Genomic DNA, 23,945 nt, shown 5'->3' with positions numbered 1-23,945 from the left:
ACCCTCCTTTCTCCAAAACTCCTTCTGTAAACAACCTCTATCTTTCATGCCACGGCCTATTTCTCCCAACAAATTAATGACTGCCTCCCTCATCTGAGTCATCTCTTCAGATGTGGTTTTAGAGTCAAAAGCCTGATGCAGCGCTTTCTCTAAAATAATCAGTTGAGCTTCTACTGTTTTTAGTGGGCTGTTCGGACCCCACCCATCATCAACAGTGTCTCTGTTAAATTCTCCGTCCATGTCGTCAGTCATCAAAGTCTCAGTCATGTGATTACGTGAAAATTAAAACTAAAGCTTAATAATAATGTGTTATTTGCAAAACTGTGCTCAGAAGAGTTAACAAAACTATGATGTTAGAAAAGTTCAGAAACTATGTTCACATCAGAAATATATACAAAAGTATGTGCACAACAAAACACTAATCCAGTTCGTGAGTGAACCTACTTCAACAGGCCACTGCTTTACGTTTACACCGATTAAGGTTTCCAGCAGTGCTGCTGCTTCAGTTCACCTCGTCTCTGGCATTCATACACATTCCACACTCATGCTTTACCCATTTATACTGCGAGCTCGGTGTGTGTGTGTCAGTACTGTATCTTCACTTCTCTTTGTTTCTCTTTAGGGGTGCTTCATGAACTCACAGGACTTATTCTCTGGTCTTGCCGTTCAGTGTAAGAACGGCTCACAGTTATTTCATTAATTACTCTCTACTCTCTGGTCTTGTCGTCTTTATCTCAGACGACTCACAGTTTATGAGTCTCAGAGTTCCTTTCTTTTCTAGATTCTGGCCGACTGAGAAATATGGCACGCTGTGTCCCTGGTACTCAGTCCAATGGATTCGAGACTAGCCTCTGTCCGTGACACCAGAATCTTATATATCTGTAATTTGGAAGCCTGTTGACTTACTTCAACTCCCGCCTAACTAGTGCGGTCATTGTTTCAGTTTCCAGTCTGTCCAACATGCATACCATGTGTTTTGCCTGGTCTTGTTCCTTTTTCTCTCTTTTTTGTAGTGATTTAGGGTTCCTCAAGCCCCGGGCCTCAAACCCAGCTTTTCCGGCCCCTCGTCAGAGCACCGGTGGAGTCGCCACACTCAGGATTTTCTGCTACCCCTTTTTCTCTTATTCCTCTGCAGGCATTATCCCTCTGCAGGCATTATTCCTCTGCAGGCATTATCCCTCTGCAGGCATTATTCCTCTGCAGGCATTATTCCTCTGCAGGCATCATTTACTTATCTCTTAAACAGCTGTAGTCATTACTCATTTACCGTAGTCATATACATTCACTTACGGTTATTTCACTGTAGTCATATTCATTCACTTACAGTTAAATTCATTCAGTCAATGTTCTTTTTGCTTTTACAGACAGATTACTACTAAGACTCGGGACACGTTACATTTTAGAGTAGTCAATGCAGATATAAAAGGTCTGCTTACCTTATTGTTGGCGCCACGTGTCCTCTGTCTGTTCGTAATCGGCCCTTGTGTTCAATTGACGGATCTGAGGATGATTTTTTGCCCTTTGATCCCCTGGACGAGCCCCCAATTGTTGTGACCTGATCTGGTCACCCCGGATTCCCAGACTCCGTCCCCAAAGCACAGAACATTGAATGAAAACCAGTACTGATCAGTTTCAGTTTCGCCTTTATAAAGGGAGAATGCACAGCTCAATACAGACCCCTCGATCTGCTCCTGCAGCTGACCATTTGCATTCTGTCCGTCCCATGCATTAGGCTCGTTTTATTAATCTTACAACAAGGTGTGGTTACATTTACATAGAAAGGCATAAAAGGTAATGTTTTTCAGTGAAACATGCATATTCAATAATCACAAGGTGGAAGGCGTATACGAAACTAAAAGACATTGAAGTTCTCCCACTCACATCTCAGATGTGAGGGTGTGTGTGTATTCTCACAGATCCTCCTGTTACGGCCTTGAGTATATCTTGTCTCTTTGGTTACATCTCTGGGTCAACTAGGGGTTTGCAGTTCGAATATCTAAACACATCATTAAACATCAGAATGCTTTATGACCTCAGCCAGAGGTCTGGATCTATGCACAACCATGTTTGACCATATATTTCCACAACGTGTTAATCAGATAGACGAGGTGGCCGAGTGGTTAAGGCGATGGACTGCTAATCCATTGTGCTCTGCATGCGTGGGTTCGAATCCCATCCTCGTCGTTTCAGTTTTTAAGGTCAACGTCCTGACACAGCATCATCAGTTGATGGTGTCATAAACATTCCAACTTAAGACAGTTTGGACAGTAAAGCTGGATCCATACTCTGCGAGACAAAGGGCGGAGAGCGCACTCCACGGGTGGTAAGAGACACAAAAAAAAAAAGTCTTTTCCGCACTGAGGTACCATACTCCGCGAGACGTGTGTCTGCAGAACTCCTCATACGGCCCGCCCACTGCAGCGCACGTCACCAGACACCAAACAGGAACAACATCACACACAGCCCACCTCCAGTGTTTGCGAACAGAGGAACAGAGGAAGGTACAGCAGTTGACATTATGGATTTTGCAGCTTTGTTAATGCAGATGGACGAGGAGACGAACATGCATAAAGAGGATGAAGAAGAAGAGGAGTTGTTGCTGCTATGCACGGAGTTTGCGAGAAAAAGGCAACGTAGGTGGCACGTCCGGCCACTCAATGCAACAAGAGTCGAGCAGGGAGAGTACAGAGTCCTGGTGCAACAGATGCGGCAGATGGATGACAAGAGGCACTTTAGCTATTTCAGGATGTCGGCCGGACGTTTTGACGACCTTGTCCGTCGGATCACGCCGTTCATCCAGCATGCACCCACACACAGCATTCCCATCTCTATCCAGGAGAGATTGGCAGTCACACTGCGCATATTAGCTTCTGGGAGCTCACAGGCCAGTGTCGCCAGCTACAAATTGGGACTGACAACAGTTTGTAATATTGTTTCCGAAGTGTCCAAGGCCATCTGGCTTGCCCTGCACAACGAGTTTGTGGCCTTTCCATCACCGACACAGATGGCCGACATAGCTGTGGACTTTTGGAGGCTGTGGAATTTTCCAAATTGTGTTGGGGCTATAGATGGAAAACATGTGAAAATCAAAGCACCTCCAAGAGCAGGAAGTGACTACTTTAATTACAAAGGTCAGCACTCCATTGTTTTGTTGGCTGTGTGTGACGCGCGACATAGATTTACCATGGTCGACGTGGGTGCCTATGGCAAAGAGAGCGATGGAGGAGTTTTTGATAAGAGCAACTTTGGGTCCGCTCTCAAGAATGGCCAGCTTCCTTTACCACCACCTGCTTGTCTTCCCGGCACGACCATCAAGACTCCACATGTGTTTGTGGGAGATGCTGCATTCCCCCTGCTTGTGAACCTCTCGCGTCCATTTCCAGGTAAGTGTCTCTGTATGCAGTAAATGAAACTTGATAGTGACGGTAAACAATAATAATAGTAATAATTTTTGTGTATCTGCTTAGATCGCAACCTCACGATGAAGGAGCGGATCTACAATTACCGCCACTGCCGTGCCCGGCGAGTTATTGACAACGCATTTGGCATCCTTACAGCAAGATGGCGAATTCTTGGTCGGCCGATGGAATGCAGGCCTGATAAGGCCGTGGATATTGTCAAGGCCAGTATTGCCCTCCACAACTACCTTTCCTGCACAGACGCAGCAAATGATCCAGCAGTGAGATACCTCCCGGAAAACTTTGCCGACTCGACTTCTGCTAATGGGGGGATGCTGCGGGGAGAGTGGAGGAGACAGGTGGAAGCAGACTGCAATCTCCAGGACACAGGGAGACTGTCAGGAGCCAGAGCATCCCGGGCTGCCCAAACTATAAGGAAAGACTTTACTGAGTTTTTTAACACCCCACAAGGACTTGTGCCGTGGCAAGAGGGCATTATACAGAGAGGGTGCCTGCAACAGCATGAGATGCGCGATTAAAAGTAACAATAGCAGATTCAGTGTTTGTGCTTGCCTTTATGACCGCATTTGCACATCTACTGCGTTCCAATGTGCCTGCAATATTTCAAACTGTCCGGTGATGAGCTGTGAAGATGCGACATTAAAAGTAACAATAGCAAAGATTCAGTGCTTGTGCCCGGGTATGTAGGAGTATATAGAATGGTAATAACAGTCACCATCTGATATGTGTGAATGGCTGTCTGGAGTTATTGGTGACAAATCACCCTTTACTTGCCTTTCTTTTGTATTGCTCATCATGCGAAACCAGTATGGTCTTATAAAATGCAAAGATGCACTTTGGTACTGAAAACACACGCTTTATTGATTAAAAAAAAGGGGGGGGGGTATACAGGGACACATTCAAGATAACCTTGAATAACCTTCAAGATTGCCTTGTTCGACCTCTTGCTCAGTCTTGTGCATGAGGTTCTGCAACTGCCACTTGAAGTTTCTGAGCGCCTGTGGTGGTAGTGCCCTCATGAAATCGGTAACATGAAGCATATATCTTGCACAGGGGTCCATCAGCTGCTGTACGGCGTCCCTCCGTCCTGCCTGCATCAATTCTTCCCGTTCTGCCCTTCGTTTGTCAAGGATTGCAAGAGCACCTTCGAAATCCAGACATGTCTGATTGCCTCGCATTCGCTACCTCCCTGTTCGCCGTGGAGATGGTGGAGTTGCGGGCAGAGGAACTGTGCGCCCATGCAGCGGAGTGGATGCCACAGGCGGCGCAGCATCCAGTACTGTGTACTCCAGCTCTGCTATGCTGCATACATCTGTGGTGTATGATCCCCCCTCTTCCGGGTCCGCTACAGATTGCTGAGAAGCAAATTAATAACACCGGTGTTACAACCCAAGACACACAACTGATATTAATTTTACATCACACACATGTTTAAAAGTAACGCTTACCTCGTCTAGTGTATCCAGGTCCAAGTTGGTTGATGTTTCCCGGTGTTTCACGTGAGGTTCGAGCCACTGTAGCGCCGTGTATACTACAGGGAATTTCTGCCCACCGGGATCACCACTTTTGCACATTAACAGAGAGGGAAGGGGAGTACAAGCAAGAGGGAGTACAAAGTGTTCCGCCCAAACAGGGACTTGAACCCTGGACCCTCAGATCAAAAGTCTGATGCTTCCAATACTTCACTAGTACACTTCATGTAGTGCAGTGAGTCCTGATTGACTTGCAATTGACCCTTTATACAAGGGGGATTAGCTCAAATGGTAGAGCGCTTGCTTAGCATGCGAGAGGTAGCGGGATCGATGCCCGCATCCTCCAGCCTGCGTTTTATGAGGGAGGGTGTAGCTGGATGGATGAGGATGGATGGATGATGTAGTGCAGCGGTCCCCAACCTTTTTTGCACCACGGACCGGTATCATGTAAAACAATACTTTCACGGACCGGCACAGAAAAAAAAGTGCATAAAGAGACAACTTACTCTTATGCTTAATTAGTGGGAGCCTTTGAGCTTTCTCAGCAATGAGGCGGTCCCATCTAGGGATAATGGGAGACATGACACCCGTGTGTTTCTTATGTCCAGTCCACTCCGTAATTTAGTTTTGGCCGTCATTAATTGCTTCAGTCGTTCTTGTTCATGTTTTCTTCCATGGCTTGTCTTTTAATGCAGGGTGCTCGGTCTCGCAGTTTTGAAGGCTTCGTTGCCTCATTTGCGAGTCTGTCGCCACATCACTCAGAGCGGACTTGGTGTGTGAGAATCACCTGTTGCAATAAATCCGTATTTTAAATAGGACTCCTGATATAGTCTTTTAAATGCGGGTTTCTTTTTCTTTGAAGGGGTAGGCTCCTCTTCTCCTGTCTCCTCGTTAGGCCTTTTCCCCTTTCCGAAGAAGCTCTCCAAAGACGTTTGTTTTTTATTCATTTGTGCTAGCTTGTGGGCTTAATTTTGGGGTGCCGTATCCCGTGACCGAGACAAGCGTCTGGACAGGTGCTTAAAGGCACAGGCGGATGAATCTGATCGATTTATAAATGAAACAGCTTTCAGACTCAGATAATGAATAATATATGTTTTGCTCAGTCTTTCTGTGCGGCCTGGTTCCAAATGACCCGCGGACCGGTACCGGTCCCCGGCCCGGTGGTTGGGGACCACTGATGTAGTGGACTCCCACCCAGCAGATCAGGTCCCAGAGGTTACAGCATCATTTATTAGCTGAGTTTCCCCTCAGGGAAGCTGCTGTTTACAAGCTGTTTACAGAAAGAAGCAAGAAAACAACAGTCAGCATCATCGTCCAAAAAAACACATGACAATAACATGTGAGACAGAGAGTTTATGATCAGTGCTCCCCCTGCTGGTTTGGACATATGATGACATTTTAAATGTACCAGTCAAAAGTCACTCAGTGGTTTGTCTTTGTTTTTATGACTTTCTACATTGTAGATTCATCCGGAAGACATCAGAGCTATGAAGGAACACATGTGGAATGACGCAGTGAACAAACAGTGTTAAACCAAGCAGAATATGTTTGATGTTTGACATTCTTCCAAGCAGCCAGCTTTTGCTTTGATGACAGCTTTGCACACTCTTTGCATTCTCTCAATCTGAACTGAACCACCAATGCTGTGCAATGCTTACATCTAGTGGTGGAATCGCAGGCTGCAGCCTCCTCATTCCAAAATCAATCCCTCCTCCACATAAAGTCAGAAGTTCTAAATGTGAGTCATTAAATGAGAGGTTCCAGCAGAAACGTCCAAACATCTGAAGAGAAGCTGAGAAGCCTGAGATACAGGGGCTGCAAGCTGAGCTTCAACTGTTCCTGTTTAGACAATAAGAACAGATCATCACTGTCTTTTAAAATGTTCTGATCAAATCACATTAGTTTGTATATTTATATTACACACAGAGCTGTTGTTTCAGTCACATTCATTTGTTATGTGTACAGTGGGTGCAGGAAGTATTCAGACCCCCTTAAATGTTTCACTTTGTTATATTGCAGCCATTTGCTAAAATCATTGAAGTTCATTTTTCCTCATTAATGTCCACACAGCTCCCCATACTGACAGAAACACACAGAGTTGTTGACATGTTTGCAGATGTATTAAAAAGCCAAAGTGAAATATGACATGGTCCTAAGTATCAGAGCCTTTGCTGTGACTCTCATATATTGAACTCAGGTGCGTCCATTTCTTCTGATCGTCCTTCAGATGGTTCTACACCTTCATCTGAGTCCAGCTGTCTTTGATGATACTGATTGGACTTGATGAGGACAGACACACACCTGTCTGTATAAGACCTTACAGCTCACAGTGCAGGTCACATACTGGGTGATGACGTCCTCCTGCAGGTGTTACTGTGGAACAACTGCTCTGGATTGGGATGAGTCTGAATAGAACTTTGTTAGCTTTGTAAAGCTGTGTGGTAGTTAGAGAGGAACTGAAAAGAGTCAACTACAAGGAATACAGTTAAACATCAGGGCTCGTCCGGGATTTGAACCCGGGACCTGTCGCACCCTAAGCGAGAATCATACCCCTAGACCAACGAGCCATGTGTGCCCTCTGATCTTCATGTGTCAGCAGCTGAAACTGAAATGTAAATGAATAAAAGACTACTGTGCGCTATAGCTGTCTGGAATTAGCGACCTATCTACCACGCGTGTCACATGTGCTCGGAAAGCTCGGAAAGTGTGGACAAGCTGGAGGTGGAAGAGAACCGTCAGGAGAGGGATGAACAGCTGCCATGATATTTGTAATGGGACGTCAGGACTTTGTTTTGGTTTTCTTTCCAGAACAATAAAGGATCTGAAATGAAATGTGTGAAATGTTTGTTCCACCATTTTGAAGACTTGGATTAAATTACGCATTCTGGGAAATTTTTTTACATTTTTTTTTTATTTTAGGTACTTTAGTAATCCCAGAGGGAAATTGTTTAAGGCCCCTAAACAAAAGACAGGTCCTCTGGCCAGTAGGTGGCGCAGTGTCTGTAGCATTTCAGCATATCAGCTGTGCAGAGTCAAATGTTCAGCATGACTGTAAGGTTTCATCCACATAGGATGAAGAATGAGGGAGATACAGCCACAGAAACCCTGTGGGGGTCTCAGCAGGGGTTAATTGTCTAGTTGTTGAATCTAGAATCTAGAATCTTCTAATACGTCAGACAAAAAGACATTTCCTGGGACACATCAGCTGAGTGTGTGTTTGTGCAGTGAAATACACTTGTTGTGAGGACTTGAATCAGTTTACTCCTCAAACATACTCCTGAAACTTCTCTAAGCTTAATGAACAGTAAACACAGGTTCATGAAGCAGTGCTTCCAGCCAACGATCACACAGTTTAACACGTCTTTGTTTTGTGTGGTGTTGTCAGGCGGCAACCTTCGGGGTTCAAACTTGAAGCCCATGCGGAAGTGTCAAAACTTGTAATTCATGCCGCAACCACTGGGGGCTGGCTCCAAAAGCGAGTCATTTCCCATAGACCCCCATGTTAAAATGTCCGACTTCACAGCAGGAATGAACATGTTTACAGCCTGGTACAAAAAACATTCTGGTCTCAGATGATAGGTTCTCTTCTAGTGTCAATTGTATGGGGGTGATTTTTTTTATATAACTTACTCGTTTCAATTGTATTCGGACTTAAAATTATGCATAATTAAAGGCGTTGCCACTTGAGCGGCAGACGGCTGACGTATAACAGCGCGAGTTTCCTGCTTTCACGATGGCCCGCCCCCAAAACTCCACTCGCGCTCCCCCTCTTTGTACATATTTGGAGTTTTTGGCGGACGTGATGCTTCCAACATGGCGGCTCCCACGAGCCTCAGAACCATTGACAGTAAAAACTATGGACAGAGCTTCCGTGACGTCACCCGTTTGTTTCTGAAGAGCGGTTTTGAGTCTCAGTGGGAGGTTCCGGGACGTGATGACCGCCGCCATGTTGGCAGCGTCACGTCAACTAAAACTCCGAATATGGACAAAGAGGGGGAGCACGAGCGGGGTTTAGGGGGGCGGGCGATCGTGGAAGCAGGAAACTCACGCTGTGATACGTCAACTCTCTACGTCTGTCACTCAAGCGGCAACACCCATAATTATGCGTAATTTTAAGTCCGAATACAATTGAAACGAGTGAGTTGTAAAAAAATTCACCCCCCCTACAATTGACACTAGAAGAGAACCTATCATCTGAGACCACAGCGATTTTTTTTTTCTGTGAAATCGGCCATTTTAACATGGGAGTCTATGGGAAATTACTCGCTTTTGGAGCCAACCCCCAGCTGTTGCAGCGTGAATTACAAGTTTTGACACTTCCGCATGGGCTTCCACTTCCCGAAGGTTGCCGCTTGCTCAGAACAGCTCTTCAGAAACAAATGGGTGACATCACGGAAGCTCTGTCTATAGTTTTTACTCTCAATGGGTTTTGTCTTTCTTTAAAAGGAACCTCCTACAGATCTTTGAAGGCATGAATGGGAATTGAACCCATGATCTTTGGTTTACAAGACCAACGCCTTACCACTTGGCCACCACGCCTTTATCTTTTAACTTCTGAATTGATCACTGATCGTGATCAACACACACAACATAAAACAGCAGAAGTCTTGTGATCCTACACTCAGAGAAACCACAACAGCATGCAGCTTTACCTTCAGGTCTAACAGCTGGGAGCTTTTTCCAGCATTATTCTGTCTCAGCATGATCATGGCTGACAGGACACACACATTTACATCAACACACACAGGCGGCCGCGTATGGATGAACACACACTGACCCCTAAAACCAGATAAACACACACATCAAATCACATCAAACACACACACATCATTCTAGAACTGATATGTTATTAGTCAATAAAAACCCACAGCCACCCCACAGGTAAAGAGCACAGGACAGAAGAGACACATCCACAGGACAACACTCAGCAGTCCATCTTCACCTCAAAGAGAAAGGACAGTCAGTCTTTTGAGGACAATAATGTCCACATTTTAAACAGAGGACAGGTGGTTTGTAAGGATGGAAGTTAGGATGCTACAGTACATAACAGAAGCTCACACACAGACACGTTTTTTCCAGCATAGTAACGCCGTGTTACGTGGTCTGCGGTCTCTGCTTTGCTCATTGTGGCGTCACATGTGCTGTATTGTACTGTTTGTGAAAAAAGAAGGATAGTGTTTTATTACAAACACCACTGAAGCCTCCATGAGGTTGTTCTTGTATAGTTCCTGTGATGTTTAGGTTACCATTGTAAGATCCAAACCAGGTGTGCAGTGTAAAAACAATACACTTCAGAGCTTCAGGGCATTTATTGTTCATTAAAAATATCTAAAGTTGGTTATCCATCAACAACACTGGAGAAATGACAGAGTGATGAATCAGCCTACAACTGAATATTTGTAGGGGCATCGATCTTCAGTAATAACTGCTAATAATAATTATACAGAAGAAATGGTGCACTGGAGGAACAATAATACTTGATAAATACTGTACAGTGTGTGATGCACACTCTACTTTTAGGAACATCTAAAGTGTGAAGAAATAGGAGCTGTCATCACAATAAAGACGGACACAGTGCAACAGTCTGTTGCTAAAATGCTTCATCAAACAGCATCGGAGCTCAGCGACAAAAGTTCAAGTAATAAAGCAACAAAAGCATTAAAGGATGGTCATCGTGTCTGTTATATCAAATATAGACATGAACGGTATTAAACTGGCTGCTGAAACTACAGCTATGAAGCTATAGCTATGAAGTTCAGCTCGTATTAAGGAAGCTGTGATTAAGATTTTATTTTACTTTATTAGGGCCCGAGCACGAAACATGCGAGAGCCTGGATTTAAACTGAATGTTTATTAATGTTTAGAATTTATTAGGTTTTATTTTTATTTTACACTTGCTACTTTACCTTTTTTTATATTTCTAACCTGTTTTTTGAGTATACATGGAGCACCTGGAATGAAAGCAATTTCCCCCTGGGATCAATAAAGTATTTCTGATTCTGATTCTGAAATGCAAGCATAAATGCATGTTACACCGTGTGGGCGGGGCAACGTCATGAAGTTGACCCTTCGCCACCATAGAGAAAGCTGCTGTGTTTCTTGATTTGTTCATCCTACCTGCCTCTTACTCTATCATGACATCAGCCCCTGTGCACCTTTTAAAACCCCCAAATCGTCATATGTGGGCGTGGCCACATGGCTCAGCAGCGCCCCCTGGAATGAGATCTGAGTCCCCGTTTGACCTACAGACATGAAAATTGGTACACATACGTATCACCTCTAGACGAGAAAAAAAGTCTCTTGGAGGTATCCTCTAAAACGCACAGGAAGTCCTGCATTGATCAGGAGGTGGTTTCGCTGATACCAGTCCACAGAGTTCTGCATCAGTCCTCTGTACTCTGCGTCGACGTTGTCAGTGATGAAACCAACAATCGCAGTGTTGTTAGAGAACTTCTGCAGCACACAGCCGTCAGTGTTGTTTCTGAAGACCCACAGTTCTGGGCTCTCACATATTGTTCAGATTCAGATTCAGAAAATTTTATTTGTCTCTAAGTGAGCAGCTTGAAATATAAGACACAGTAAAATAGAATAGAGAATAGATACAAATAAAATATAAAATATTAAGTATGTACAGGTTATCAAGTCATAAATGCTATGACTATCCAAATGTCCATGAACAATGTAAACAGACTGTAAAGTGGCTGAAGTGCAAAAGTAAGCAGTAAACAGTAGTATTTGTATGTGCAAATTAAAGCTATTGTGGTGTCTAGTGCAAGAGTGCACTGAAAGCACCAGGGCGACCCTTTTGGCTCTCAAAAATAAATATGCAGATTGCGGTACATACAAACAATATAATCACATAATGACATTGACCCTTGATTACAGTACACGTGGCAACGTGATGGAATTTTTTCATGGACACAGACGATGGGGGGAGAAAACAACAGATACGGAGGCAGACGAGAAGGAAGGGAGGGGTAGGGAGGGGAATGTATGTGCGTCAGTTCCATGAGAAGTGTGTGCGATAGTATGACTGAGACCGCCAAGATGTTTACAGGCAGTTTACCAGTTGTCCTTGACGGGAGATAGGAGTTGCACAGGAGTCAGATAGGAGCACAGCTGCTGGGCAATTCTTCAGGGCCTCAGGAGGGGGGGGGGGGGGGGGGCAGACAGAAAATCAACCAAAATCATAACAACAATTTTCGATCTGTAATTAATTTGCCCAGATCAGTGATCGATAGGTCAGTCCGGCCTCAGTGCGCATTCGTCCCTTGCAGGTGCATGGAGAACCTTCGACATCTCTTCCAGCTTGACAGATATTCCTTCCATTGAGATCCTCAAATGGTCGGACTGTCTTCCGATGTTATCCACCCGCTTCCAGCCCTCTCCGGAGCGGGCTGAAATGTTGCAGATCAGCCCTTCCATCCGGTCCATCTTCTGATGTAATTCTGAGATCCGAGGTCCCATGAGCCCAGGGTCTTGTTTTGTGTCCATGCTTAGTGGTAGTGCCAATTTGCCAGCAGCGGCTTTTCCAACTTTTCGGTATAGCAGGACAGCTCCCACGCAATTCAGAAGTATGCCTACTATCAATGTCCAATAGATGAATAGATCCTCCACATCTTCTAGGGTCCCTTCAGGGCAGAGGGGTTCTCCCGGTGATGTCTTTCTTTGTGAGAAAATGTTGTCCAATGCACTGAGCGACCAATTTATTAGCTCCATGTCAAAAAATTATCCCAAGGATAGCAAAGCAGGGTGTTCAGGGAATAAAAAGTCACAAAAATCACAGGACAGGACAAGCCTTATCTAGACATGGAGGACAGACTCCTCATGGAGGACAGTCTCGCCGGGTAGAGGAGGAGAAGAGGATCCATGTGAAGCAGGTTCCATGGTGTAATGGTTAGCACTTTGGACTTTGACTCCAGCTATCTGAGTTCAAATCTCAGTGCTGGACATGTCTTGCTTCAATGCTTTTGTACTCTTTGTGGCTGTCGATCCTGCATGGAACAGCCAGAAAACCTGGTCCTTCAGGAAGAAGGAAGAAGGAAAAGAAGAAGAAGAAGAAGAGGAAGAAAAAGAAGGGCCAGGGCCATCTAAAAGCCGCAAGCAGTGCACTTTGTGCTTCCAGCGCAGACGTGTGTGGAGCCACTGTGCCAAATGTGGGGCACACTGTGCCAAATGTGGGGCCCATGTCTGCAAAATGCGTCATGATGTCATCTGCAGTGATTGCCTTAAATGTTAAAAAATATTTCAAAAGAAGAAAAAAAATGTTCAATGTCTAATTACGTCTGAAGTTATTTAAAAAACAATTTGATGCAGTGAAATTAAAAAATATTTATATAAAAGTATAGTATATATGACATTGTTTTTTTTTAAAGTTTATGGGAGGACAAGGTTCCCATTGATGATCTGATAGTGAGAGAACTTGATGCTCTCCTTCATATCTGCATCCTTGACTCTTGGTAATGGCAGGTATATGGTTTCACACAAAATATGTGATACAAATTAGAGTCATTTTTAACAATGACAAAAAACATAACACATCCACACAATCTCACTGTATAATGCTAAGCTATTGTTTCCTTGACAGCTATTATGTAGAAGAAGTCGAGCAGTTCAGGATCGTTGACGAGGGAGAAACGTGCGATCTCATGGATGGAAAAATGTGCAGTGGGTGCAGGAAGTATTCAGACCCCCTTAAATGTTATATTGCAGCGATTTGCTAAAATCATTGAAGTTCGTTTTTCCTCATTAATGTCCACACAGCACCCCATACTGACAGAAACACACATAGTTGTTGACATGTTTGCAGATGTATTAAAAAGACAAAGTGAAATATGACATGGTCCTAAGTAGGGATGGGACTGTTCAGGAAAAAAATCAGAACCGTTCGGTAAATGTGTTTTGGTTCGGGGCGTGTGTTTTGTTCGGTTCTGTACATGCGCAGCAAGTAATGTCAAGTCCAGTCCAGTCCAACCGCCAGCTAAATACCTAAAAGAAGAAGAAGAAGCAGCAGCAAGTAATGCAGGGGGGCGTGTTTTCCACTGTCACACTGAGAGGCACTCTGGACTCTGACTCCAGCAATCTGAGTTCAAATCTCAGTGGAACCTTTTGTTTGGACAGTAATCCTGGTGTCCTATCTACACAGATCAGTCTATGGAGAAGTCCACAGTCTGTTCATTGGTCCAGCTGTAGTCATTAATTACTGAAATAAATCAACCTTTTCATGATATTCTACTTTCAAGTGTTTATTTCTTTTAGTTTTGATGGTTATAACTGACAACCAATGAAAACCCACATTCAGTAGGTCAGGAAATGAGAATATGTGAAAAGGTTCAATATTGAAGACACCTGGAGCCACTCTAACCAGATAATGAACAAAACACCTGCAAAGGCCTTTAAATGGTCTCAGTCTAGTTCTGTAGGCTGCACAACCACAGGAAGACTGCTGACTTGACAGTTGCCCAAAAGACGACCATTGACACCTTGCACAAGGAGGGCAAGACACAAAGAGGCTGGCTGTTCACAGAGCTCTGTCCAAGCACATTAACAGAGAGGGAAGGGGAGTACAAGCAAGAGGGAGTACAAAGTGTTCTGCCCAAACAGGGACTTGAACCCTGGACCCTCAGATTAAAAGTCTGATGCTTCCAATACTTCACTAGTACACTTCATGTAGTGCAGTGAGTCCTGATTGACTTGCAATTGACCCTTTGTACAAGGGGGATTAGCTCAAATGGTAGAGCGCTCGCTTAGCATGCGAGAGGTAGCGGGATCGATGCCTGCATCCTCCAGCCTGCATTTTAGGAGGGAGGGTGTAGCTGGATGGATGAGGATGGATGAGGATGGATGGATAATGTAGTGGACTCCCACCCAGCAGATCAAGTCCCAGAGGTTACAGCATCATTTATTAGCTGAGTTTCCCCTCAGGGAAGCTGTTGTTTACAAGCTGTTTACAGAGAGAAACAAGAAAACAACAGTCAGCATCATCGTCCATAAAAACACATGACAATAACATGTGAGACAGAGAGTTTATGATCAGTGCTCCCCCTGCTGGTTAGGACATATGATGACATTTTAAATGTACCAGTCAAAAGTCACTCAGTGGTTTGTCTTTGTTTTTATGACTTTCTACATTGTTGATTAAATACATGTACATGTATTTAATACATGATTAAATACATCACCTTACTTTTTGCAAAAGTGACAAAATGACAAAAAGTAGGGTGATGTATTTAATCATAATTAAATCAAGGGATTCAACTTACCTTTGAAGGCATTGATGAATTTGATGTCAAATCCTACTTTGTCCCTTTCAGCACTAGCATTAAACTGTGCATCCTGCTTTGGATCGAGCCGTCTTCGTCTTCGCATTCTGTCTGATATGTGTCAAAAACATGCAAAACAAAAAATAAATCAGGATTGTGTTCATTGCATGACAAGCATGAGCAACACACAGTAATCTATAAGTAATCTAGTAAAAAGACAAACAGAAGCAGGATGCTGTGCTCATAACTGCATCTTAAATGTTAAATGCTACTAAATGTATGAACCATCTCAGCCAGAAATAGGGTGGGGCGGCATTAAGGTATACGGCGGGGCACACAGGTAGCGACGGTATCATTTTAATACCGGCAATAAAAAAGTGTAAAAAGAGTGTTTTTATTACCATGCGTAACTTCTAACATAAAGACTGCACAATGCTGCGCTCTTAACATGGTAAAATTACAAAAACAAACAGAAACACATCGGGACGGGCTCAGCAGTTTAATACCGCGGTCCGTTCGCTATATGCGTTTTTAAATGGCCTCAATAAAAACTATATTAAGTGAAAAAGATCGCTTGTCATGTTTCAGGCAGTTTAAAATGCACTTTACCTGCCGTGAAGTGTCGGCTGCAGCAGCTGAATTAAAATGAGACGTGCGCGGTGTCTCTGCAACTTGCAATGCGTATATGCGGCTTAATGTTACGGTTTTGCTGATATTTTAATCTTAAATTAAACTACACTGCAAAGAAAACCTGGATTGTCAAGCAGCTGCTTTACCTGTCCGCCTCTCTGCCGAGCATGACGCAATGGCTGCGTTTAAATGTCCTCCCTGAGAACTAAGCACCGAGCCCGCGCGGACTAACGCCGTTTATCCAGCCGCTCCTAACGTAGCCGAGCTCCGGTACGCAACCAAAACACACAGCGGTGGCCTCACTCCATCCATTAGGCCACGTGGTCTAGTGTGTTTGTCACATAAACTTTTGTCAGAATGTTATTGGCATAGTGTTTATGATAAGAGTTTTTGTTGGTGCAGTAGCCAGCGCAAACACATAGACATATTCTGACTAACATGGGCACTGTAGATGTCTTTGTAAACAATAAATGGACAATATTTAACTTGTTTCTGAGCCTCTCTATCTTCAGTTAGCATAACTTTCAATGGACTTTGATTACTGTAGTGGTGCAGTATAATATAGTATTACTATGTCATAGCACTGTGTTGGTTTTCAAAATCCTTTGATAATATAATCGTTATAATAATAATAATAATAATAATAATTTTGGGTGGTTAAAAATGTTGATCTCTTAATTTAACTAGAATGGCAGTTCCTGAAGAAACTGTGATTGCAGAGCTGTTAGCAGTGTAACAGATATCAGCTATTACAGGCGACCATTTCACACCTGAAAGCTGTGCTGTTGAAGTCATATCAGGTATTTCACAGAAGCATTTGAAAAACAGGATGGATTTATGTTGAGTAATACATATGTTTTCACTATAGCGCCCCCCAGAGGCCAAACCATGAAACTTGGTACACTAAGTCTTAGTACTAGCCTACATAGGTGACCCACATTTTGCAGCTGTATGTTACAGTATGCATCAGTTATAGTACATTAAGTACACATGGCCACGCCCACAAAAGTTTATTAGCCAATAGAAATGAAACGCTATTAGATATTCCAAAATAAAAAATCTTACACTATTTAAAGTTGTCCACTAATGTTTTGTCTGATGTTTTTGACACTTTATATCTGACCATATGGTGGCGCTATGACTACAGTTTTAACTATATTTAAGTAAATACATGTTTTAAAATATGTTCAAAGTTTCAGCTGTATAGCATGGCTACTTTCTGAGTTGTACTTTTTTAATTAATGTTTGTAGCTTTAAAGCTGTAGGAGGAGCGTTCTGTCATCATTACGTTTTTTTTCCTGTTTCTTTAAGTAGAATAACATTGATGTGATGCAGTCAGTTGGAACAGTCTGGACAGGTTTGACTGAATGTTTTATAGCGTCCTCTGTAGTAAACAGGGACTGATCGCTGCATTCACTCGCTTAAAATTGTAACCCGGGTGAAAAACTCCAGCTACTGCTCCCATATATTGTATTGTGGGCCGTGTTGTATTTCTACGTAATGACGTCCGACTCAGACCAATCGCATCACTGTAACCTGGCAGTGCCAGTCTAGATGCGAGTGGGACACGAGTAGGAAAAGTTTGCTGTAATTCATGTTGTCATCACTTCAAATTAAATGTACTGAATGTCGATCTATAGGAGCCAACTACCAAAGTCTTTATGTGTCGAGTGGATCGTCTGAACTAATCTTAAACTACAGAACTGGTGAGTCTCATTACTGTTAGCTCCGCCGCTCATTCATTCCCATTGGGTAATTTAGCCTGGCCGCTTCCATTGGTTTATATGGAGCGGTCAGCACAGGATATTAAGAATTAAGAAACCTTTATTAGTCCCACAATGGGGAAATTGCATTTTTGCAACAGCAGATACAGACAGCAAAGAATAAATTAGGAAAGATATATATATATATATATATATATATATATATATATATATATATATATATATACAGTGCCTTGCGAAAGTATTTGGCCCCCTTGAACTTTGTGACCTTTTGCCACATTTCAGGCTTCAAACATAAAGATATAAAACTGTAATTTTTTGTGAAGAATCAACAACAAGTGGGACACAATCATGAAGTGGAACGAAATTTATTGGATATTTCAAACTTTTTTAACAAATAAAAAACAGAAAAGTATATACAGTGGGGAAAAAAAGTATTTAGTCAGCCACCAATTGTGCAAGTTCTCCTATTTAAAAAGATGAGAGAGCCCTGTAATTTTCATCACAGGTATACCTCAACTATGAGAGACAAAATCCAGAAAATCACATTGTAGGATTTTTAAAGAATTTATTTGCAAATTATGGTGGAAAATAAGTATTTGGTCAATAACAAAATGTCATCTCAATACTTTGTTATATACCCTTTGTTGGCAATGACAGAGGTCAAACGTTTTCTGTAAGTCCTCACAAGGTTTTCACACACTTTTGCTGGTATTTTGGCCCATTCCTCCATGCAGATCTCCTCTAGAGCAGTAATGTTTTGGGGCTGACGCTGGGTAACACGGACTTTCAACTCCCTCCAAAGATTTTCTATGGGGTTGAGCTCTGGAGACTGGCTAGGCCACTCCAGGACCTTGAAATGCTTCTTACGAAGCCACTCCTTTGTTGCCCGGGCGGTGTGTTTGGGATCATTGTCATGTTGAAAGACCCAGCCACGTTTCATCTTCAATGCCCTTGCTGATGGAAGGAGGTTTTCACTCAAAATCTCACGATACATGGCCCCATTCATTCTTTCATTTACACGGATCAGTCGTCCAGGTCCCTTTGCAGAAAAACAGCCCCAAAGCATGATGTTTCCACCCCCATGCTTCACAGTAGGTATGGTGTTCTTCGGATGCAACTCAGCATTCTTTCTCCTCCAAACACGACAAGTTGAGTTTTTACCAAAAAGTTCTATTTTGGTTTCATCTGACCATATGACATTCTCCCAATCCTCTTCTGGATCATCCAAATGCTCTCTAGCAAACTTCAAACGGGCCTGGATATGTACTGGTTTAAGCAGGGGGACACGTCTGGCACTGCAGGATTTGAGTCCCTGGCGGCGCAGTGTGTTACTGATGGTAGCTTTTGTTACTTTGGTCCCAGCTCTCCGGAGGTCATTCACTAGGTCCCCCCGTGTGGTTCTGGGATTTTTGCTCACAGTTCTGGTGATCATTTTGACCCCACGGGGTGATATCTTGCGTGGAGCCCCAGATCGAGGGAGATTATCAGTGGTCTTGTATGTCTTCCATTTTCTAATAATTGCTCCCACAGTTGATTTCTTCACACCAAGCTGCTTACCTATTGCAGATTCAGTCTTCCCAGCCTGGTGCAGGTCTACAATTTTGTTTCTGGTGTCCTTTGACAGCTCTTTGGTCTTGGCCATAGTGGAGTTTGGAGTGTGACTGTTTGAGGTTGTGGACAGGTGTCTTTTATACTGATAACGACTCCAAACAGATGCCATTAATACAGGTAATGAGTGGAGGACAGAGGAGCCTCTTAAAGAAAAAGTTACAGGTCTGTGAGAGCCAGAAATCTTGCTTGTTTGTAGGTGACCAAATACTTCTTTTACTGAGGAATTTACCAATTAATTCATTAAAAATCCTACAATGTGATTTTCTACATTTTCTTTTCTTATTTTGTCTCTCATAGTTCAGGTATACATATGATGAAAATTACAGGCCTCTCTCATCTTTTTAAGTGGGAGAACTTGCACAATTGGTGGCTGACTAAATACTTTTTTTCCCCACTGTATATATACACACACACACACACACACACACACACACACACATATATATATACACACTCACACACACACACACACACACACACACACACACATATATATATACACACACACATACACACACACACACACACACACACTCACACACACACACATATCTAACATGGGTTTCCGTGGATGTTCTTAGCTCCAGCAGGCCATTCATGAACACCCAGTAGTTCTCTTACCGAGCCACCGTAGTTACATGGACTTCCTGCTGATGTCATACATCCTGTATACATATGACCTGGCTCTACCGGTCATCGCCGCCGGCATGGGTAAGCCGAGGAAGATAACGTAGCAGGGTGTGTGTGGACGGGAAGTGTAAAGCTGCTGTGTGTTTCCCTGCAGACTTCATGGGGATGAGGTTTGTTGGAGAGATGTTGAGGATGTCTGGAGCTTTCTTCATCCGGAGGTCGTTCGGCGGAGACAAGCTGTACTGGGCCGTGTTCTCCGAGTACGTCAGGACCATGCTGAAGGTGTGAACGCTGTTTTATTGGTTGAAATTGGTTTGTATTATCATTCTTCTCCTCATTTATTTATTTATTTATTTAGACTGGATTTGCACCAGTGGAGTTTTTCCTAGAGGGGACCAGAAGCCGGACGGCCAAGTCTTTGACTCCAAAGTTAGGTAGAAAGAATTTATGATTGTTTTTTCTTGATAATATTGAAGGTAAGATTTTCGGCCACTCACCCTGTTTCATGTGTCTTTTTCCAGGTCTATTGAATATAGTGATGGATCCGTTCCTTAAAGGGGAAGTGTTTGATGTCACCTTGGTGCCGGTCAGTATCAGCTATGAGAGGATCTTGGAGGAGTCCCTCTATGCCAGAGAACTGCTGGGTGTACCAAAGCCTAAAGAGTCCACATCGGTGAGTTTAGATGTAATATAAACTCTAATATAAGAGCATCTAAGACCCCCGAGGCGCCACCTAGTGGTTTGGAGGACAACAAACAAGCCGGGTTAAGCTGGATTGAGCACGGACGTGTGTGTGATAGCCAGATTTGAAAATAGGTCTGAACGTACCCAGCTTCAAGGCTATCTGGATTCAATCCTACTCTAGCTGGACTGACTTTCTCCAGTGTGGACGGGGCCTAAGAGACCGTTGTTGATGACCAGATTTTGAAGGCTCTTTAAGAACTTGTATGTGTGTGAAAGGATGTTTAAATAATTATTTAACACAAACACATGTTATCTATTCTTTCTTCAGGGTCTCTTTAAAGCCAGAAAGGTCCTCAGTGAGGACTACGGCAGCATCCACGTTTACTTCGGTCAGCCTGTGTCTGTCCGAAGTTTGGCTGAGGGCAGAGTGAACCGCTGCCAGTTCAACCTCACACCACGGTAACAAACATCAAGCGTCCTCTAATACCTCTCCACACCAACAGGGGGCAGTCTCCACCCCGTCTGTCTACAGTGCATGTTTCCTCTCATCATGGTCTGACTTTTCATCTCCAGACACATCCCGCAGAGGCCCGGCGAGGAAATCAACCACTTCGTCAACGACTCGGCCTTCAGGCTGGTGCGGGCCCAGGAGGAGAACATGGTCCTGAAGCCGTGGGTCCTTCTGGCATCCCTGCTGCTCCAGAACCACCACCACGGACAGAAAGGGGGGACGGCCCTGGAGGAGCTGACGGAACAAGCCGTGTGGCTCAGGGACCTGTCCCGTCAGTGCGGAGCCTTTCTCCACTGGCCGGGTACAGAAGCACCACTGATGCAGAAGACGCCGTTTTTGTTGTTGAGCTGACGGATCCTCCTTCTCCTTTCAGAGCACGCTCCTCCCTCTGAGGTCGTTTCGTCCAGTCTTTCCCTCCATCAAGGTCTGGTGAGCATCTCTGAGGGGCGAGTCCAGCTGGCGTTGGAACAAGGTCTGTGTTCATTTTAACTTCCCTTTTAAAAACATTACGGTAATGACACGTAGCGTGTGTGCTGGGCGCTCTTCTTGTTATTACACACTGTTCAGAGCATTTATAACATAATAATAACTAATATGTTGCATCTGTCAGGAAAAACAGGTCGAATCATTAATGCAAAGGACATTTTCTGACAGATTCATTAAAATACTAAGAAAACAAAAAAAGAAAAATCTGTTCATAGTATCATGGAATTGGACTTGATACAGTGTTCAAGTTGTTTTTATCAAAGCTGATGAATAATTCACTGAAATCTGCCCTGAACACCCCTCTACCGTAACACCTTGTATAGACGTGCATCTGAAATCCTGGTAGTGTTTCAGCAATGAATCTTCATCAGCAGCAGTAATTCTATTCGCCTGCAGCAGGAGGACAGGAGGGACCAGAAGAGAAGCTCTTGAACCAGGCTGTGGTCGTGCTGTCCTGCGCCTCCTACAGGAACCAGGCGCTCCACGTCTTCCTCCGCCCGGCGCTGCTCGCCTTGGCCATCGTCACCTCTTCCTCCAACAACAGACGTAAGAGGACGTCATCACACTTCCAGCTTCTATATACATGTCTGTAAATCACGTGTGTTTTTTACAGAGGAGGTCTACAACAGCTTCAGCTTCCTGAGAAACATGTTCTCCAACGAGTTCATCCTCTGTCCCGGAGCTACAGTGCAGGTAGAGGACATTTCAGTCCGGTCAGGATGAATACTAGAGACGTGTTCATGTCCTGTTGTGATTCCAGGACTTTGAGGAGGCCTGCTACCTGCTGGTGAAGACCGGAGCTCTGCAGATCCCCCAGCAGGAGGTGCTGATCACAGAGAGAGGACACAGGACGCTGGCTTTCCTCACCAGCATCCTGGATCCCTTCTTACAAGGATACCAGGTGAGGCCATAGTGTAGCATACAAGACGGCCACTAGAGGGAGCTGTCGGCACACAGCCACAGTCTCAACAGTTGTGTGTGTCCAGGTTGTGTGCAGGTTCCTGTGTGAAGAGGCGACGGAGGCTCTGACAGACAAACAGTTCGTTCCTGCCGTCAGGAAGTTCATCATCAAACACCTGCTGACAGGTTTGTCTGGCACTAAGTCTTTGTCAGTGTTGTGCGACTGTAAATCAAGTCCCCCTGTACAACGTGAGCTGTGTGTGATCCAGGCACGCTGAGGTACGCCGAGGCGCTGTCGTCGGACCTGCAGAAGAACAGCCTGGCAGCTTTGCTGAGGCTCGGAGCCGTGCGGAGAGTAAAAGGGTACACCATCTTTATGAATCAAATTCTTAATGCATTCATATTGAACTGTCTGATAATCCAGGATAGGGATTAGGCATGGATTAAATTACAGATTACTAATCTTGTAAAGTGTTTGAGATTAAAAGGGAAAAAATGTGTGGTTTCATTATGGGTTAACTTTTCTATAGTCTAAGCCCTGTCTGGTTTATTGAGAACTTGTGTTGCCACTTAACCCTTTCAGTCTGTGAGGTGACCCTCAGCGAAACAGCAAGTCTGTAAAAACACTGTTGGCACGTTTGTTTGTTTGTTTGTTTGCTTTATGCAAACGACCATAATCCTGCTATGATTAAAAAAGAAAGTTAACATTACTCACATTTGAATGAATGTATTAATGGTATTTAAGATTTAGATTTATTATGTTATCTTGTTATTGTGAACAATGAGTTTGGTGTCAAAACAGAAACAGCTGTCAGAGTGAGCGGTGGAAACGTAGCGTCTCTCATGCTAACAGCTTCTTTCTCTTTCAGAGGAGCTGAGCAGGGCACTCTGAAAGTCAACAAGGTGATGGTGAACTCCCTGGAAGACACTCTGGGTAAAATTAAAAAAGAAACAAGCTGCTGCCGCCATTACTGACCTGATTTGTGCGTTTGTCCAGGAGGAAAACTGCCCACTCAGAAAGCCGCCGCCGCTCGCCTCTAACACTCGGCGACCTCTCCAGCCAAAGAGTCAAGAAGAAGAAGACTGAGCTACGGTTTACCAGTAAGGCAGCCCCTCAGCTCAACCGCCATCTTGAGATGAGTCGGCGCCTCTTTCATTTTTTCCCCTTTATTCAGAACTGCTTCTTCTTAAGAGCCTTTTTTAACGAAAGCTTCTCAATGTGCCAGCTCCACTCCAGAGTGGCGCCCGCTCCCCATCCAGGCGTTTAATACACAGCCTTTCAGTCTGTTCCTTCATCTCCGCCATTAGCCGTTAGCTTCTCTTATCACCCTTTGAGCACTTTAACCCTCATGCGTTGTTCGGGACATTTTTGTCCTCTGAGAGAAATTTTTCTGTTTATTTTGGCCATAACTTTGTCAATATGTGGACAAATTGAATCATTTTTCCTCAATAAGCTTAATTTTACATAAATTTTGTTAATATGATTTTAAAATTTTTCATAGGTCAACGGTACACTGTGGGCAAATTTTACCCCTAATGTGTTGTTCGGGGACAAAAACGTCCCCTAACTTTAACGGTTTTAAAAATATATTAGATAAATATTTTTTTGAAAT

At 43.8% G+C, this 23,945-nt stretch overlaps 2 non-coding genes and 1 pseudogene across 2 annotated transcripts; 2 read left to right on the top strand and 1 right to left on the bottom strand.

The window, feature by feature from the left end:
- Positions 1 to 2,102: 2,102 nt before the first annotated feature.
- Positions 2,103 to 2,184, top strand: trnas-gcu (transfer RNA serine (anticodon GCU)). Its single transcript has one exon. It is a non-coding gene; the product is annotated as a tRNA-Ser (tRNA).
- Positions 2,185 to 2,563: 379 nt separating this feature from the next.
- On the top strand, positions 2,564 to 23,515 carry LOC114429898 (dihydroxyacetone phosphate acyltransferase-like; annotated as a pseudogene).
- Positions 9,359 to 9,430, bottom strand: trnat-ugu (transfer RNA threonine (anticodon UGU)). Its single transcript has one exon. It is a non-coding gene; the product is annotated as a tRNA-Thr (tRNA).
- Positions 23,516 to 23,945: the final 430 nt, after the last annotated feature.

Source organism: Parambassis ranga, unplaced genomic scaffold (assembly GCF_900634625.1).
Source record: "Parambassis ranga unplaced genomic scaffold, fParRan2.1 scaffold_21_arrow_ctg1, whole genome shotgun sequence".
NCBI lineage: Eukaryota > Metazoa > Chordata > Actinopteri > Ambassidae > Parambassis > Parambassis ranga.
This window is presented reverse-complemented; position numbering and strand designations above follow the sequence as displayed.